This window comes from Pleurodeles waltl, chromosome 7, assembly GCF_031143425.1.
Source record: "Pleurodeles waltl isolate 20211129_DDA chromosome 7, aPleWal1.hap1.20221129, whole genome shotgun sequence".
Taxonomy (NCBI): domain Eukaryota; kingdom Metazoa; phylum Chordata; class Amphibia; order Caudata; family Salamandridae; genus Pleurodeles; species Pleurodeles waltl.
In genome coordinates, this window is record NC_090446.1 from 1,035,938,871 (window position 1) to 1,035,958,865 (window position 19,995).

General features: G+C 46.6%; 1 protein-coding gene across 4 annotated transcripts in view; it reads right to left on the reverse strand.

The window, feature by feature from the left end:
- Nucleotides 1–19,995, reverse strand: part of CEP112 (centrosomal protein 112) — a 1,991,189-nt gene that overhangs the window by 517,177 nt on the left and 1,454,017 nt on the right. The window lies entirely within an intron of this gene.

Below are 19,995 nucleotides of genomic sequence, written 5' to 3' on the forward strand. Positions count from 1 at the left end.
CTACCTTACTTGGGATGAGAAGAAAATTTGATAATTTGCAGAAAAAACACATTACGTTCACAAAAACGCACATTATCTGTGATGTAAATGTTTTTTGGTGATGCAATTTTCACTGTTTGTTAGTTAAGTGGTTTTGAAGCATTGCCTTTTTTCTGGTTGACCAAAGGATAATATTGCTCCTGCATAATTCAAATGTTATACCCTTTACAAAACAGTAGAAGTATGCCCTTTGGAGGCTCTTAGATTCTGTTCTTTAAGAAGTGATCATCAATTTCAGGATTAGATCACACCAAACTAGGAAGGATTAGAACATTGTGGGTGTACAAAAAAAAGGTAAAAAGTATCAAGCTGAAGTGAAGATTTAAGGTTTGGACCTAGAGCGTGCATAGAATGATAAACTGCTTTATTGCCTTTGGAAGCCTCACAAATTTTGGAAGCTAACCCTCTGGTAGCTCAATTTGTTGCATTTCAGAGACGGCACCCTACAGCATATGTTTTATCACTGTCAACTTGTATCTGAATTATGAATTTAAGTATGTGACACAAAATCAGCAACCTTAAATATTACTGATAGTTTTTCCTATGATTTTATAACGTTATTTCTAAATCGTATGTTTTATCCATCCCATTTCCAAGACCTCTACTGAGAGTGTTTCATTTTCTGATGTCCACTGCAGTCAAAACAACTACAAGGAACTGGGAGAGGCTAACCCACTTTATGTGTATTCTTGGCGGGCATGGGTTACATTTCGTAATAAAGGTGCTAATCTTTGCATAAACGTTATAAATCATACCTAACCTATCAATTAAACTGTAAATTTACATAATGAAAACCTATTGATAAATAATATATACTGTTCATACTTGTATAATTTATCTGCAATGTGTTCAATTCTTTTGTTTCAAATACATTACTTATAAACAAGCATTTAATTTCTTTTCTTATGACCAGGCTGTTTCGGCCATAAAAAAAAAAAAGTTACTTACCTTTGGTAACGCTCTTGCTGGTGGATAATCTAACCACAGATTCCTCACCTTGTGAGTACCTCAAGGTACAAGACTGGATCCAGAAATTTTTCTCTGCATTCCCTAAAGTGCCAGTAGATGGATTAGTGCACTTCCTCACTGGGTCTGGGCCGTCCCGAAAGTGGCATCACGGCACATTTAACCACCAACTCCACATACTAACTTCAGTTTCTTTCTGATATCTGCCCACACAGCCGAACACGGAGTGCTAAGTAATCAAATTTTACAGATTACAGATCATAGTTGTGGCCTTTTTAAGATGGAGAAAAGAAAGAGTTTGTTCCACAGAACTGGAAGAAGTGTGGGTCGGTGAGAAATCTGTGATGGCTGATCTGATAACCGTAAAAAGGCTGATAAGGCTTAGAAACAATCTTAACTGTGGCCACAACAAGGCCTTGCTCGGCGAATAATAGAGAGAAAATAAGGACTTCAGATAACTGGGCTTGCAGAGACTTGATGCCAAGAGGAAGACTACACAACAAACTTTTCCCAAAGTCCCACATTTGATGGAGAGAGACCTGGCTATCAGAATGACATTTACTACCCCTGAAGGAAGATCAAAAGCAATCAACTTTTGTGGCTCAATCTCCAAGCATGAGGTGTAAAGTTGTGTAAGCTCTGGAAAATGATCCAGCCTTACCGCTGCGACAGAAGAGGCAGCAGGATTTGGGGATAGATGATCATGGCCAGAAGTTCGGGATACCACAAACTCCTGGCTCAATCTGCAGCCACACAGAGGATTTGGGCCCAGTCGTTCCTGAACTTTTGCAGAACTATGGGCATGGAGGGATAAAAAGGGGTAGGTGTACAGGATTCCTGCGCTCCAGTCAAACAGAGAAGTATCCCTCGGGGAGAAATACCTTTGGAACTCTAATGCCTGAAAATCAGGCGCTTTGTGCATTTTCAGAGGTAGAAAAGAAATACAGCAACTTTCCTCACCATTACTGAAAGTAACCTTTGAGTGCAGCAGCCATTTTTGAGCCACTGGGTAACACTAGCTGAATTTGTCTGCCCTGGCAAGTAAAGATCTTGCCAGGTACTGCCTGACCAGGGAGATGCCCTGAAGATTTAGCCAGCTCCAGAGGTGCTGGGCTGCATGGCACAGAAGCCTTGACCCCACTCCTGCTTTTTGCAGTCCCACATGGCAATAGTATTGTCCATGAGAACCTGCTCCCGTTCCTTCTTGATGGACGCTATGAAGGCTTTCAGTGCCAAGCAAATTGCCCAAAGTTGATGTGGAGGCAGGTTTCCAGTGTAGACTAGAGTCCTTTGATCACCATGTCTCCCAGATGACCTCCCCAACCCAGTAACAATGCACCTGTCACAACCATTAGTTCTAGGTGTGACAGGGAGAGGGTCTACCTTGTTCCAATTGCGGTCTACCAGCACCACTGCAGATCTTTTGCAGTCTCCATCAACACTTGGATGGAATCTGAGAGGTTCCCTTCATTTTGAGCCCAGTGAGTCTTCAGATCCCACTGTAGAGCCTGAATGTGCCATCTGGCATGGTTCACTATTAGGATGCAGAAGGCTAGGAGGCCAGTAAGCCTCAGAACCACTGTCACTGAAACCAGGTCAAAGATTAAAACATCATGATCACATTCTCAATATCCTCGACTCAATGAGGTAGAGGGAAACCTCAGAATAGCACAGTAACCACAACAGCTCCAATAAAGGGGAGCCTCTGCAAAGGAGTCATGTGTGAATTTAGCACATTGAAGGAGAATCCTAGAGGTGTTAACAGGTTGTCTGGAGGTGGTTGACAACTGTTTGAGGTGAGCCCGTTTCCAGCAGGCAGTCATCAAGGTATGGGACAACTGGTATTTGCAACCTGCATAGAATGGCAGCTGCCCCAACCATCACTTTTGTGAACTCTCGAGGTGCACCAGTAAGGCTTAAGAGGGGTACAAAGTGCTTGTTGGTGGTGCTTGTTACCCACCTGAAACCGCAGGTAGTACCTGTGGGACTGCAGAATAGGAAGGTGAAAATAGGCATCCTGCAAATCCAATGCCACCACCCAGTTACCAAGATCCAGGGCACACAGAATTTCAGCCACAGTAAGCATATCCTTCAGAGAGTGAAGGATGGAGACTTCGGCACCGTTAACTAACAGAAGCAGCAGCCTGTCCAGGAGATTGCTGCTGGCACGCTCTGTATGGTTCCCTTGTCAAAGAGGGAATGTGATGCTGCCGGGGGCCTGTATGTTGTCAGCCAAACTGTCAACCTTTACCTCGAAAGGGCATGCTAGTTCTGTTGCTGCAGAGGGAGATACTAATGTTGCCTCTGCTGGGGGGTGGGGGTGGTTCCACTGAATAGGAGGAGTGGCTCTGGGGAGGTCTGCTTTGATTGCAGGGCCTCCATAAGGACACTGATTTTTACATCCACTGAAGTAGCTAGACATCAAGGACTTCTGCAGCACTCCTGACAACCGTATTTAATGATACTGATTCCTCTGTGGAATCGGCTAGTGGAGAGATGAGGCCAGTGTCAGGAACGTTGTCCAGACCACTTCAAAAATAAATTCTCTTCATCAAAAAGCTACAATTCATCTTGATTGAGATTGAGATGTGTGCAACTCCAGCTGAGATCACTAGGATTCACTTCCAAGTCCAACAATACTATAGGCTCTTTCTCCAGCATAAATGCTGGCCTTGATGTACAAAGGGGCACTGCAGGTCTCCGTGCTGCATGAGGAGTCGGAGGCAAATCTGAAGTCAGGACGGACTCCGGATCAGGCTCTAGATGTACAGTCAGGAACAGATCCACAGTAGGTAACCCGAATGGAGGCCTCCTCGTATCCATGGGGCCCTTAAGCACACCAAAGGGATCCGGTATGGTGCCAAAAATCTGCAACCTGGTGCCTCTGAAGACCTGTATTTGTTGCAGCAACACCTAAACACTCGGGCTGCATCTGGACTAGTTCTAGAATCAGATCCATGATCAGAGATCAAGACCAAGGGGTACTCTGACATCCATGCAACTTCTCTTGACGAGAGTGGCATAAAGAAGGTGAGTTGAGCTTTGACTTCTCCTCGTATCCATGGGGCCCTTAAGCACACCAAAGGGATCCGGTATGGTGCCAAAAATCTGCAACCTGGTGCCTCTGAAGACCTGTATTTGTTGCAGCAACACCTAAACACTCGGGCTGCATCTGGACTAGTTCTAGAATCAGATCCATGATCAGAGATCAAGACCAAGGGGTACTCTGACATCCATGCAACTTCTCTTGACGAGAGTGGCATAAAGAAGGTGAGTTGAGCTTTGACTTCTTATGTTTTTCCTTCAATTTGGACTTACCTGAAGATTTGAAGTGGGACAATGACCTCTCTCGAGAACAAGAACGCCGCATGATTTTGAATCATGCGGGGAGCCCAGATACAGAGACAGACCTTGTTGGAGTCCATCACCGACATTGATATGTGCCAATCCTTTCAGGGTTTAAAACCTGTCATTTTGAAAGGGACAATGCCCCGTGCACACTGGAAACAATTTTGGAAAAATATTCTGTCAAGGTACAGAATCTGTGGGAGGGACATCCGGGTCTGCATCAGAAGGCAAGGAAAAAAAATACAATGCAGAGAGAAGGCGGTTATATGGCCCAAAATCACTGCCGGTGGTACGATGGACCCGGTGTGGAGCCCCAGAACGGCACCTAATTACATACTTATAAATGAATGACTTGCGGAGAAAAATCTCTAGAGCTAGTCTGGCTCCTGGGGATACTCACAAAGTGAGTAATCTGTAGTTAGAAGTATCCATCAGAAATTATATGATATGGGTTTACTAAATGGGACTTATTATTTATTTGGTAATTGTTTCTGTGATTGTCATTTTGATGTTTTGTAAAGTTTTAAAAAAATATTTTGAACAAAGAACGGTTAAGTACTTTTCTGCACATTATGTAAACTAGAATATTAAAACACAGTAAATAATAAATACAAATTCCCAGCAGACTTAAAACCATATGGTAACCTTTCAATTGTTGGACAGTGAAATATACGAATAAATGGCTATCAATTTTGTCTAATGACAGCTAATTTTGACTTCCGAGTTAGCCTGGAATGTAATAATTAAATAACTGCTTTGGCAGCTGCCCCAACCATCAGGTTCACCTATTCTGCATTGCTCGCACAGCAATGTTGGCTTCCCTGTCGTTATCCTATATGCAACCTCAACAGCATGAGGGAAGGATGTCACTAAAATGTAACAACTCTGGCAACACCTGTCACTCAGAGCGCACTAGGCCCTTCAGGAATGCTTGAGCTGCCTCGCCTCTAGTAAGAATTGTCCACTGTGAAGTATCTTGCTGCAGCATTGAAGACATAATGGATGGATAAACAAAGAAGTTATCATGACTGATTTAACACTACCAGTAGCAAGCTACAGTTTTAAGTTTTCTTAAACCATAGCAGTGCGCTCTGATTCTTAGTGGTAGTTGGAGTGCATCTAAAACTGACAGTTTTGATTTTAGCAGCAGTAAGACAACTAATTAGTGACACTACAAAAGGAATTCAACAGAGAACGTCAAAAGGTACACCTATGTGACCGTTTTGATACAAAACATCTGCATTTAGGGTCTTCATTTAAAAAAGTAGTATTTAATATGAGGTGACGGTGCAGCAAAGCACTTTACAGAGAACAAAGCACGATATTGTGTATTCTCAGGAACATAAAAGAGCTTTGCACAGGCTGACAAGTGTAGAAGCATGATTAAAACGTAAAACTCCACATCAACCGGTCCCCAGGTTAACAACCAAGTACTAGTCCCACATCTTTCTGTATTAATTCCACAGACACAGCACTGAATATTCTATGGATCATTCACATTTGAGAAAAAGTTGGGACCTAAAGACATTGTGCAATCCTCAGCAATAGAGCAGTCACTGCAGGAAATGGGATGGAAACTGCCGGAAAGGCCTAAATATTTGTATCAACAAACCGGTAGGAACAATTAGGACTGAACACGGCTTGTGCAGGCAGAACAGTATGGCAATTTTATCAGTCAAGACAGTGTGGATGAAAGCTCATTTGCTTGGTAGTACATTAGTTGCATCTATCAGAATCAACTATAAACATACATATAATAATGTACCTCCAACCCCAACAATTTGCATAAGAATACCACAATTAGCTGGGAAGTTCTGTGAACATATAGAGGCATGACTTACATGGCAGAGTACCTCCATACGGTCAAAGACATCTCATGTGCAATACCCTCCGGTGATTGGATCTTTTATAAGTGGGCTCTGCACCTTCTTAGTAAAGGAGGCATGACAGAGGCAAAACTTCTGGAGTACGACATCTCCTTCACTTAAACACATTACTGACATAAGCAGTGTCAGAATGCTGTCCAAACAGCAACTCAATCCATACCAGAGCACCCAAAAAGCATATTACTTACGTAAGAGAGGCTACCCTATAGCTCAAGCACACAACCAAGTTAATTACTTTTGGTGCACTTTAGGACAGATTCTATCTAACTGCAGATTTTTCACCTTAGAATATCCCCCAGGCATCAGACTGGATCCAGAAAATGTTGAGCAGTACCCTTGATTTGCCATATCCAGTAAGATGCATGGTTAGAAGTCCCTATCTGAAAATATTGTCTCGCACACAACCCACTGCTGCCAAAAAACCTCACTGGTTACTAAAAGCACTAAGATTAAAGCTCAAACTGCTATGCTCAAATCATGCAACGGAATGGGTGCAATGTACCTAAACAATCCGGGGTAAAACAGAGCAAACCTAATTATATAAACAAATTGAAAAACCCAGTGAGTCAAAGCAATTCTAGGCACAAGTCCCTGGCTTGACCTAAGCCCTCGGCATCCCTATAAATGCATAAAAAGAACAGCCCCTACTGAATGTAAGCTGGCCTTCTAACGTACTCAGATATACCATTATTTGACACAGTTGGAGTTCATCTCCTTTCTACAAACCCCCAGTTCAATAATTCAGTATCCCACTACCTTCATAGTGTATCCAAGGGATGCACCCCCGTCAATGCCACATAAACCTGTCCTCGCAATGACCATGTTTGATCGCTCTGAATGTGGTTGAAATGTTGAAATTTTGATTACTTTTGATTGTTTATCATTTGTAATGACCAAGGAAAGAGAAAAAATCCACTCTTGAAATCCTATCACAAATTGATAGAGTCATTGTTTTACTTTTCTTATTGACACTTTTCACACATTTGAACCACATGAGCACTGGGCTGACTCAGATCCCACTGTTGGAGCATCGTTTGTTTTAATGTTTTGATTGTGTCATTTAGATATGTGAATATATTACAAAAACTCTTCTACTGCTCTCTTCTCTTTCTATATGTTCCATATGCTTACTACTTCTAGCATCCACCTGAACAAGAAGACATTTCCAGACTTTCCAGCAACTGTTCCAATACAGCCTTAGAACCCGCCGTAGCGGGCTCTACCGGCTATTAAAGGCCCGCTCCACGTTAAATGCCCGAGCTGAAGGCGAGGGCATTTAACAAGGGAAAGGGCATTTAATAGCCGGTTGAGCCCGCTTCGGCGGGTTCTAAGGCTATTAGAACATTCTGCCACTCAGGGCAGAATGTTCTATTAAAAAAAACAAATTGCTCACGGAGCCCGAGGGGATTAAAATCCCCTCGGGCTCCGTGAGGCTTTGTTCACAGCTGTTGCTGTGAACAAAGCAAACATTGGAATGTTGGCGCTGCGGGCTTTTACCGGCCAGTAAAAGCCAGCAGCACTCCATTGTTTTCAATGGAGCTGCCAACGTTCGAATGTTCTAATACGAAGTGATATCACTGCATATCCCAGCATCTACATGTTCAGGAAGTGACATCGCTAGTTTCCTGTCAAGATTATCTTAAAAAACACAAGCCAGGCAAGCAAACTTCACTTCCCAGCATCCATTGCTACAAGAAGCTATCTGGTTTCCCAGCATCTACTGCAATAAATGTCACATTCCCTGCATCCAACTGATCACACAGTTTCAGGAAGTGGCATAACTGCATTTCACCCTCCACAACCTTCAAAGGTCTGCCCCATAGGATATTCACCTGCCTAGCTACTCCAGCACCAAAACCATGAAGGAAGCCCTCTCCTCTCTATTTAGAACCATGGCAATAAGAAAAAAAACACCAAATCACTCCAAAGGCTGGATTTCACCCTCTCTGTATCTCCCAACATCCACTGCCTGCCATCCATAATCCTAGACTGGACACATCATCTCGCCACTCTTTTACCATTAAACATTACTTCTCCGCATGAAGGGTAGCAGAAAAATAAGAACATTACCTTCCATGCCTTCAAGGACGTCGATCTAGAAGAACTCCAAGAAGAACTAATCAACTCGACCAAAATACTTCCAGCTCTCAACAGATGTCTACACCCTTCACAACATCTACAACACCACTCTGACGAATCACACACTGCTATGCTCCTTGTGTCACTAAGCATAAGGCATCAGTACTTTGGAACACTCAAGAACGTACCGAAAAAAGACCAACATGCAAAGGCAGGAGAAGAAATGGAGAAAATAAAAATACCAGGAGGACCTTACCCTTTTTAAAGCATTCCACTGTGGCTGTTGTTTCATCACCACCATAGCTAAAGCCTCCAACTACAAGATCACCACGAATGGACCAATGAGCCAAAGCAAAGTCCTATTTCAGGTTGTCCACAGCGTGCCAACCCCATCCCAGAACCTGTATAAAAACTTCAGCCATCAGATACAACACATCAACCTATACTGCATGAAGAAAATCAACAAAATCAAATCTAACATCACCAGTTCATCATCGTCATCTACTCTATGCCCAGCTGTCACACCACTAACTGGTGATCCTTCAACTCAGTCTCCCACACAGCTCTCTACAACATTTCCAACTCATTCAAAGCCACCTACTACAGACCTCCTACACCTCCCACCTCCAAAAAGTCTCTGAAAGGAGAAACATTCACACACCCTTCTTGAAACTGTCAACGCTTCACTATCCCATATTACTTTTCTGGTCAGCATCAAGACCGGACAGAACCTCCCCTTGCTGAAAAAGCCTACACAACATCCAGCTGACTATGTCAACTTCCAACCCATAACTCAACTCTAATTTGTTGCAAACATCATTGAGAAGGTAGTTGCCATCCAGCTACAGGAGGAGATCAGCAAGAATAACCTACTTCAAGTATATCAACTGAAGTTCAGACCACAGCATTATACCTAAAATAGACATGCTCCAAGCACTTGATGACACACTCTTCCTCAATGACAAGAACAGCCCTTGCTTACTGATCCTCATCAATGTCTCCACAGCGTTTGACACCTTCGACCATCCAGCAAGAGCCAATCTGTGTAAACTCACATGTGGTTCACTGGCACAATCTTACAATGGTGTACATCCTACCTAAGCAACTGACAGCTACTCATTCTGACAGGAACTACCAGAACACAGACTCTCCCCCTCACCTATGGTGCCCCTGCAGACTCCAATCTTTCATCCATCATTTTAAGTCTTTTTATGGAACCATTAGGAACATTTTTGGCAGAGAAAACCACCACTATACTGCTGACACTCAGATCTATTTAAAAATCTTCTCAACCAGTGTCATACAGAGACTCAGAGCCTGCCCTGAACTCATCCCGATCTGGATGCCAACAAATTGCATAAAGCTAAACTACACAAGGATGAATTCCTCCCGTTTGGCAAACATTCACTCTGTCTCTCCAAATTAAACCTAATGAACTTCAGACCCCAAATGACTGAACATGCCAAATCCCTCAGATTCAGCCATGACTTGAACCGCTCACTCAAAGAACACACTGCCAAGAAGATCAAAACAGCCTAGTTCCATCTCTCGCTCTCTCCTACAAAAAGTGAAGAGTTTTCTCCCAGAAAAATATTTTAAAACCACATTTCAAGGCCTAGTCCTCACTCATTTAGATGAAGACAACACCCTCTTCAACTGCACAGCTGAGACCATCCTTCCTTCCCTGAAAGGCCTTCTTCACACAGCAGCACAGCTCATCAAGATACCAAAGAAAAAAAGACCAGCTGTATAACTTCCAAGGCATTCTACATCAAGACCTCAGTCTACCTAGCTACCAAACTAGCAATATCTAGAGTTTGACCCCAGACAAGGAGGTCCAACGTTACCACATTAGACACTGAAGAAAGAAAAAAACGAATCTTCTCAGCCTAAACTCCTACGGTGTGGACAGCACCAAACCTCCTACAATTATGGAAGAAACTGAAAACTCGCCTCTTCTAGAAAAATTACTTGAGATATACGAACTCTTCACCCCTTTACGAGCTCTACCACCTACCTCTGTCTCCTACCCCAAATGGTGCATGCCCCCCGTACAGCGCTCTGTTGCTAGCTAACTAGGCTCCAGCTTTAGGAATTCCAATACATACATACAAACATTAATGATTTTCATAAATATGATCTTGTAAGGTGCCATTTATTTTCATCCTCAGCCCTCAAATAACTAGTTTGTGTTTAAATGAACCCGAAGTAACCATTGTCTGTTTGTATACATTAGCACCCAAGCATCCACTTTATTGGTCAAGCCCCTTATTGATTCAGTTGAGGAAGCCTCTTAAAAAACGTGCATGCTCAGGACTGAACAAGGGTGGCTCCTCCACAACGGCTGAAGAGGGAAGCCCCACTGGCTCAGCCAGCATGTGAAGGGAGGGCCGAGGCTGGGACTCAGGAGGTGGGAGGGGGACTGAGGAATTGAGGGCACTACGTGTGCATGTGTGTTTGGAAGGCCTAGGACAACCGGCCAAACACACATGCCCACTTGGGTTCTCCAGTCGGGCTGTGTTCATAGCGGGGCTGGAGAAACTGCACAGACCCCATGGTTGCGTCTGAGTGGCAATCCAAGGCGCTCAGGCCAATCTTGACACTGCTTTCATGCTAACTTCAGCATGAAAACAGCACCAGGGTTGCTGGGGAGCATGTTCTGGTGTCCAGAACAGGAAATGGGTGAGGAGGCAAGAGAGGACGGCGATGGCAAACGGTAAGTCTCTTTTTTTAAAAAAATTAAAAAAAAACATTTATTTCTCCCTGCCCCCGTCATCCCTCTAGCCCCTCCCCATGATATTTGTCGCAGCCGCCGCTAGGACTGGAAATCGATAACTGACTGAAATACCAAATCATACTGCACTAAAGTGCATACCTATTAGTAATATTTATGCAGCCGAAAGGATAAATGAAGATTCCAGAAAGATTGACCTAAAATAAAAGTATTTCAATTTTGCGGTGCGCTTGGATTTTTCAAACATTCTTGTAAAACTATTCTATTCATCCTGCAAGTAAATTACAGTTTGTCTGCCAAGAGTAAGGGAACCACAGTAAGACATATAGAACGCAAGCAATGGCAAAGCTGAAGTTTGACAAAAAGACACAACTACAGTAAACTAAAACGTATACTTAATGTACAGATTAAGCAGATATGATAACACTTCATGCATTTCTACGATTTTGACAAAGGATGAAGTGCTGTACCTAGCATATACATCTGGTTACATTTAAAGTCATACAAATTATAACTTCTGAGAAGAAGAATGCGTAGGCACTGAACATAGTGGGAAACAGCTGACAATGACGAGATGGGAGAGTGGCAGAAACTAAACAGATGGCTGTTTTATTTTCTGACATATTATGGCCGTAACTGCTTGCATTTGTCCTTATTTTCTAGTGAACGAACACAGCTCTGTTTCTCTAATACACCATTGCATGTATCCTAACCACCCAAACGCTGGACCAATGCTGAAGAGTATGCACTACCACCCCATTTCCTACTTGTAGCTTAGCCACTCCCATCACTGCCCTGACCCACCCACGATGAAAGCCTCACTACTTGTTCTACCTGTACCCCTTCTCAACTATTCGATACCTTTGCACTGCCAGCGTGTTTGCGTCTTCAGTTCACTACGAAGGTATTCTGTTTTATTATCCGGTGAAATAGTCTGATTATCCCCCAGGTCCCACTTAAGTTTTCCTATACCTGTTACTACCCATTGCAAGTAGCAGCTCTCTACCCTAAACGGGTCCCAATTTACCTAGTCAAGAAGCCCTGCTCATGCCCTTGTCAGCCAGAAGTGGCCTTGCCTATGTTTTGCTCATTAGAAGCAGGCGTGGAGCAAACTTTATGCAACCAAAAGATAAATCTCAACAAGTCTGGTCGTACGTTCATCAATCTGTCGTGTGTCACTATAGATGAGAAACACCACCCATGTTACAAAAGATCTGCACAATCAGATCATCAATTTCTTTTACGACATTGATATTGATGCTTGAATGACCGCAAGACGTCCAGTGAAAGGTTACGCACCTAGGCATGATAGCCAGCCAATCCTAGGTGGGGAAGTTCCACTGGAAACTCAGTCTCACCAGCTCTCTCGCAAATTAGAATCTGAAAAAAAGAAAGGAGGACTTCGGAGATTCAGCTGCGGTGTTGAGGAAGCGTTCAGGGAAGAAAAATCAGTGAAAAGGCTGTAGAAGAGAGGCAGAGGAGAGAGTCTGCTGAGATAAAATGTAAGTCAGAGAACCACTACTGCCGAAAAACATGGCAGCTACGAAAGGCTGCTGAGGAAGAGGCAACGATTAAACCGCCAAATTAAGACCCTGGCACTGAGAATCATGATACAATGAAATGATTCGTGTAAATTCACATAAAAACCGTTAAAGTGGCATAACGCTGAATAGGTAGGTAATAGGGACTAGAAGGTAAATGCTGGATAAGCTGAATTTACCATACAGCATACTGCCGAATAAACTGCATGGTAGCTAGGGCACCTAAGAAAAATTAAATATGTGATTACTGCGTTGCACCACTATGTTGCTGTCTGAGTTTTCGCTTCCCACCACAACTCTGTCAATATAAATAATACCACAGCTAGCATTGTGCACAGATCCAAGCTGACACTAGCACCGGGGTCACATGCGGGCACGTGGAACAGCAGCAACCAGTCTGTAGTAGCCATAAACTACTTTCCTGAGACAGCCGCTGTATCAACAAACTAGAAGTTACATACCATGCACTATTTCTACTTTGTACGGTATTTCTCCATATTCTGGGACACTGCAAAAGACGTACTGCTTTGAGATTACCTAAATGACTGTAGAGTGCTAGTGATTAATTTTGCCTTCTGCAAGCAGAGGTGAACCCACACATTTTTCTCACAAACAGTAACATGAGCTAGTATACACGTGACAACAACAATGCCCCCCTCGTGATGCCAAAGGCTACAGTGCACTGAGAAAGGCGCATGCCTAGTCTCTATACAGCACATATTTTTAACAGGTGCAAAAGCCTTAATATATAGCTGGACATTTGTACAACCAGTGCAAGGGAGCACAAACCCTTAAATTTATGTATTTAAAAGTTTATAATTTCAAAGTATGAATCTATGGCCCTCATTATGACATTGGCGGTAAGTACTGCTTACCGCCATGCTGACTGCCGCCAACATACCTCTGCCGCAGCGGAGTACCACTACCCATATCATGACACACACATAGCAATCTGTCACTATACAGCCACACACACAAGTCCGCCAGACCAAAGGTCAGTGATAAACTGATGGTATCCAAACCCACACCATTACGCCAACAGAACTACACCCACGAATCACCGCTCGCGGACATTCAATGGCAGTAAACCATTGGCGCTACATACCTCCGCGCTAAAAATACACACACATACGAAACAGCACCACATTGGACAATTCAAACTACACACTCCTAACACCCATACACACACCACGTCCATACACCCCCACCACTATGACACACACCCACATTACCCACAACCCTTTATGACTACAAACAATTGCCACAAGAGAGATAGCAAGACCACAGCCACACACCACCATCACCTATACACCATCCACACACCTTACATCACACACCCCAACACCTCACCCACTCACCCACACCACTCACACTACACCCATGGCAACACAACAACACCTGAGATTCTCAGAGGAGGAGCTGAGGGTCATGGTGGAGGAAATCATCAGGGTAGAGCCACAGCTATTGGGATCACAGGTGCAGCAGACATCCATTGCAAGGAAGATGGATCTATGGCGGAGAATCGTGGACAGGGTTAATGCCGTGGGACAGCACCCCAGAACAAGAGATAACATCAGGAAGAGGTGGAACGACCTACGGGGGAAGGTGCGTTCCACAGCAGCAAGACACCAACTCGCTGTACAGAGGACTGGCTGTGGACCCCCACCTCCTCCCAAACTAACAACATGAGAGGAGCAAGTCTTGGCAATCATGCATCCTGAGGGCCTGGCAGGAGTAGGAGGAGGACTGGACTCTGGTAAGTCAAATCTCTATTACTATCACCCCCACCTACCTGCATGCCATCACCTACCCCCACCATCACTCCACCACTTCACACACACCCCACAATCACAACCCGCCCCACCCCTCCCAAAAACCAAGCCCTGCATGTAACACCAATGCACAGACCCCCATCACAGACCTGCATGGACAGCCATCACTAAAGCATGCACACTGGAGAGAATAATCAAGACCAACAAATAACTACTCACACAAGGTAAAGCTGCCAGGGCAATAACAACCATAGACGGCAACACACCCATGCACAAGATGTCACACCCAGAAACTATAACACTGCATTTACATCCCCACAGTCCCCCCCATCCAGAAGAGGCCCACAGTGATGAAAGCAGCTCTGGACGCCTGGATCTGCATGACCAACCTGGCACATGAGGAACCTCCGGACAGTCGGTAAGCCACGCACAGTCCGATACAACCACAGAGCCTCCCCCCTCAGGAAACACCGCCACAGTACCCACATAGCAGGCCCATAACTCTATCCCCAGGAGACATCAATCAGCAGTGTGTCCACCACTACAGGGACCCCAGGCAACCCCCCAAACACAGGACGATCAGGGACCTGGGGACAGTGGCAGTGGGCATATAGTTCAGGGGACAGAGACATAGCACAACAGGGACACTGGGAGGACTGCTGTGCGACAGGGGGAGGACAGGCCCAGGGAACCAACTCTCCAGGAGGCACTCACCAAGATCCTGGGAGCATACCACCATTCCCAGGACACGATGGGCCAGATACTGGGCAAGTTGCAGGAGACCCACCGGCTGCAGGAGGGACAGAACCTGGGGATCAAGGAGGACTTAAAGGACATAAACACCACCCTGGTCACCATTGCAGGGGTGCTGGCAAACACGGCCAACACCATGAGGGAGGCAGTGGTACACCAGCGGGCCCCTGACACTAGCCAAACCACTGAACAGCCTTCCACCTCCGCTGCAGCTAGTGGACAGAAGGCGCCGCCCCAAGAACAATAGGCCACCAGCACCCGTCCCCCTGCAGAAGGAGAACCACCCCGCAAATGGTGGGGAGGGGGGGGTGGGGGGGGAGCGGGGGGGGAGGGGTGGCGGAGTGGGGAATGGGGGTGGAAGGAGATGGACAAATGCCTGTCCTGTATGGAGGGACATGTGGAAATGAGGTAATTCCGCTGACGTTGTGCACCGTTGCGGGAGGCGGTCGAGGACCGCAGTGCAACTCCTCATTGGATAACATTGGGCCCTATGGGTTACAGTGGCCAATGGTGATGTACGCCGGCGCTAATAGTACGCACCCCCGCTGACGTGACCGCCATTTTCTATATGTTCACTCACTTACTACCTGACCTTCAACAGGAGAGGACCTACACTGCAAGTGCTGCTGTGACCTGTGTCTGGAACCGACCAAGGCTCGTGTCACTGGGGAAAGGGCCCCTGCCTTCAACACTGGGAGCTGGAGAGACTGATGGCTGGGGTCCTAACCCAGTACCGAATGCTGTATGGGCCACCAGACCAACAGTTGAGCACACAGTGAGCACGGGGCATGAATGCATGGAGTTGTGTGTGAGGGCCTCTTGTGGGGGGGAGGGTGAGGGGGGTTTGGTGGAAGGGCCCTGGGCAGCGTGCTGCATGTATGGTGGCCAATGTCTGTGTGTAAGGGGATGGGAGGGCTATGGTGGGCCATGGGTGTAACAGGCAGGACGGTCTGACTGATACCTTTACCTATGTGTATTTCTCTGCAGGTCAGCGCCCATCAAAAAAAGGGTATATGGTGTGCCATCGCCAAGGATGTGCGGACCCTGGTGGTCTACGGTAGGCAGAGCACCCACTGTCGCAAACAGTTGGTGGACCTGAGACGCTGGGCACGAAAGACGGAGGAGGCCCAGCTAGGGATGGCCTCCCAAAGAGGAAGGAGAGCCCATCGAACCCTGAACCCCCTGATGGCCCGCATACTGGTGGTGGCCTATCCGGAGCTGGATGGGCGTTTGGGGGCCACAAGGGGATGAGTACAGTGCCCCAATATACTACTTGCGTGTGGTGGAGTGGCTTCCAGGTGGGGGATGTGGGCCTGTGGGTGCCCCTAGGCTAGGCCGAACATTTCAGGGTAGGTCCCATGTTGGGCAGGGTCTGATGTAAACCTCCTCCAACCAAGGTAGTAAGCATCCACTACTGGGCAGGGGTCTGTGGGTCTCAGGTATGCTGCAATTGGCGTTAGGTATACCTGTCCATGGGCTGGTGTTTGTGACTATTTGTGCATTGCCTAGTGAGTAGGGCTGTGCCCTGTGTGTGTGTGTCGTGTATGCCAACCGTGGTGTTTTTGCCTCCTGTGACCAATGGTATCCTTTGTCTCTCCCCCCCTTTTTGTTTTGTCACCCTGTCCTTATATGCATTAGCATCATCTGGCAGAGGAGTAGAGGCACCGGCGACGGGGAGTGCTGCATCCCACGGGGCCCAGGAGGCCGAAAGGAGCACCACTGCGGAGACTGGGGGGGGGGGGGGGGGGGGGGGGGGGGGGGGAGAGTTCTGATAGTGATACCTCCCCTGATGGAAGCTCCCTGGTGGTGGCGGACACCTCTGTGCCCACCCAAATTACAGGTACAGCCACCACCCCGTACCAGCACCACCCTCCCAGCAGCCCCTCAACTTGTTTCCTGTGCCCGCTCACTCAGGAGGGTGGGCATCTCCTTCACTCCCGGCACCTCAGACCCTGCCCCAATTAGCCCTGCTACCCTGAGTGTGGAAGCTACTGACCACCTGCGATCCATCTCTGTTGGGCAGTCAACCATTGTGAAGGCCATCCAGGGGCTGTCAGCCCATTTGCAACAAACAAATGCATTCCTGGAGGGCATTCATTCTGGCATGGCGGCCCAACAGAGATCTATCCAGGCTCTGGCCTCCTCCCTGATGGCAGCCATTGTCTCTGTTTCTAGTCTCCCCCCTCCAACTTCCTCTACCCAAACTCTTCCCCTCAACCCCAACCTATCCCAAGCACACAGGCAGACCAGCATGCACACAAGACAACACACAGGAGTGGTTCAGGCAAACACAAGAACCACACATCATCCCACAGGCACTCACACAAACACCATCCAGATGCAGACAAACCAACATCCACTGCCTCCACTGTGTCCCCCTCTTCCTCGTCCACCTCCCTCCCAGTTGCGTCTACACTCCCACCTGCATGCACTACATCCTCATCCACTCCCACCATCACCATCAGGCCTATCACTACACGCCCCTCACTGGCAGTCACCACCCCTACATCCATGCACACGTCCCCTGTGTCCTCTCCCACTGTGTCTGAGCCCCCTCCTCCCAAAGTACACAAACGCAAGCATTGAGACACCCAACAACCATCCACCTCACAAAAGTATCCAGCCCATGCACCTGCACCCAAAATCAGCAGACACCTCCTACAACCACTTCCTCCACTCCCAAACCTTCACCCTCTTCCCACCCAAATGTCCCTAAGAAGCTTGTCATCTCCACCGCTGACCTCTTCCCTACCACTCCACCCCCCTTTCCTTCATGAGTGAAAAAGTAGAGCTAGAGCCTTGGATAATGGCCCAACCTACCAAGAGAACTGGCAAGAAGACTGAGAAACCAGCTTTTAAACAGATACCAGATCAGGGCCCCTCTCCTCACGGAGAAGACCTGTAAGTCCCAGGGGGGAGTGAGCCCCAGGAACTTGGACCTTACATGGCAGAGTTCTTGGGTACAGGGGGATCCTCTGTGCCAGCATCAGAGGGCCTGCCCCACTCTTGAAAGCCTGAGACAGCAAGCTGCTGGTAAGAATAAGGGAGATGTCAGTGGCTCTCACAGGACCTATTGAAAGGAGGGACTCCTTTACACTGAGGCCAGAGACCCCTAGGAGAGTGTGAGCGCCACAGCAGTTTAGAGAATGTCTCCTCACATTGGCCAATGACATCCCCCTAGCTGGGCATCTTGGCCAGGCTAAAACTTGGAGTAGGTTGGTGAACCACTTCTACATGACAGGGATGTCCCAGAAGGTGAAGGAGTGCTGTAACTCCTGTGCCACCTGTCAGGCCACTGGCAAGGCAGGTGCCCACCCAAAGGCCCCCTCAATTCGACTACCAGTGGTTGGAGTTCCCTTTGAAAGGGTAGGGATTGTCACTGTCTGTCCCCTTGACCTTCCAAGTGCATCAGGAAACAGATTTATACTGGTTGTAGTGGATCGTGCAACCACGTACCCTGAAGCAATTCCCCTGAAGACTACTACTGCCCCTGCAGTAGCTAGGGCCCTAATTGGTATCTTTACCAGAGCTGGCTTTCCAAAGACAGTGGTGTCAGAAAGGGGTACAACCTTCATGTCTGGTTACCTGAAACACATGTGGGCTGAATGTGGAAGGACCTATACATTTATCACTCCATACCACCCACACTCCAATGGTCTTGTTGAAACATTCAACAAGACATTGAAAGGTGTGATGGGTGTACTCCCTGAAAAACTTAGAAGGAGATGGGATGTCCTTCTACAGGAGGGTTGTGAAGGAGTATGGCACCATTGCGACCAACCTCACAGAACTTACCTTCAAGAAGATGCCAAAGAAAGTGAACTGGACAGTGAGCTGTCAAAAGTCTTTTGATACTCTGAAGGAAGCAATGTGCTCAGCACCAGTTTTGAAAGCTCCATATTATACAGTACAGTTCATTGTGCAAACTAATGTCTCTGAACATGGGATAGGAGTGGTCCTATCCAAAATCAACGATGATGGCCAAGCCCAACCTGTTGCTCTCATTGGCAGGACGTAACCGACCACAGCTCTCTCCGACGGCTGATGCACATGAAAGGTGAAACCCCCAAACTGTTGAGGTGGTCCATCTCCCTAAAAGGGAATGGACTTCACAGTGAAACACCGACCTGGTACTGACCACGCAAATGCAGATGGCCTTTCCAGGTTCTTCGCCTTAAAAGATAAAGACTCTCTTGGCAAAGATTAGTTTCATACTTTTTTATTTGTTTGGGGGGTAGTGGGCTCTTGTAGGAAAGTACCCTTTTTGGCATGGTTAGCCACCACGTTTTGCTTGGTATCTGATGCGATTCTGACAGAAAGTGAACTGGGTTCCTGCAAACTAGGTCCCCAGTGCCAGATCTCTTTCCCGAAATTGTATAGTTACTTTCTCCAATTTGCAGTAACCTTTAGCACCCTCTGTAAGACCCTAGTAAATGGTACCTCTGGAACCTAGGGCCTGAGGTAGTAAAGAAAGTCCCTAACGGCACCAGCACGAATTGTGCCACCTTCAGGGACCCCTCACTAAACGCACACAATACTGCCATCGCAGGCTGCGTGACTTGGTGCAGACAAAAGTGAAAACATAACCTGTCACACATCCCCGTGTGCCAGGTCCGCTACTACTGCATGTGATATTTGTAGGTCACCCCTACAGAAGGCCTTCCAGCCCATTACATCACGTGATGGCAAATCTGCATGAGCAGGTATGCCCCTGCTATGTCTTTGTTGATTCTTAGACATAGTAAATGAACAGGGATGCCATTTTAGATACATGTGCTGGACACTGGTCAATACGGGTTCCCAAGCTACATGATGGCTTCAATGAAACTAGGAATGTTTGGTATCAAACATCTTGTATTAATAAACCCTCACTGATT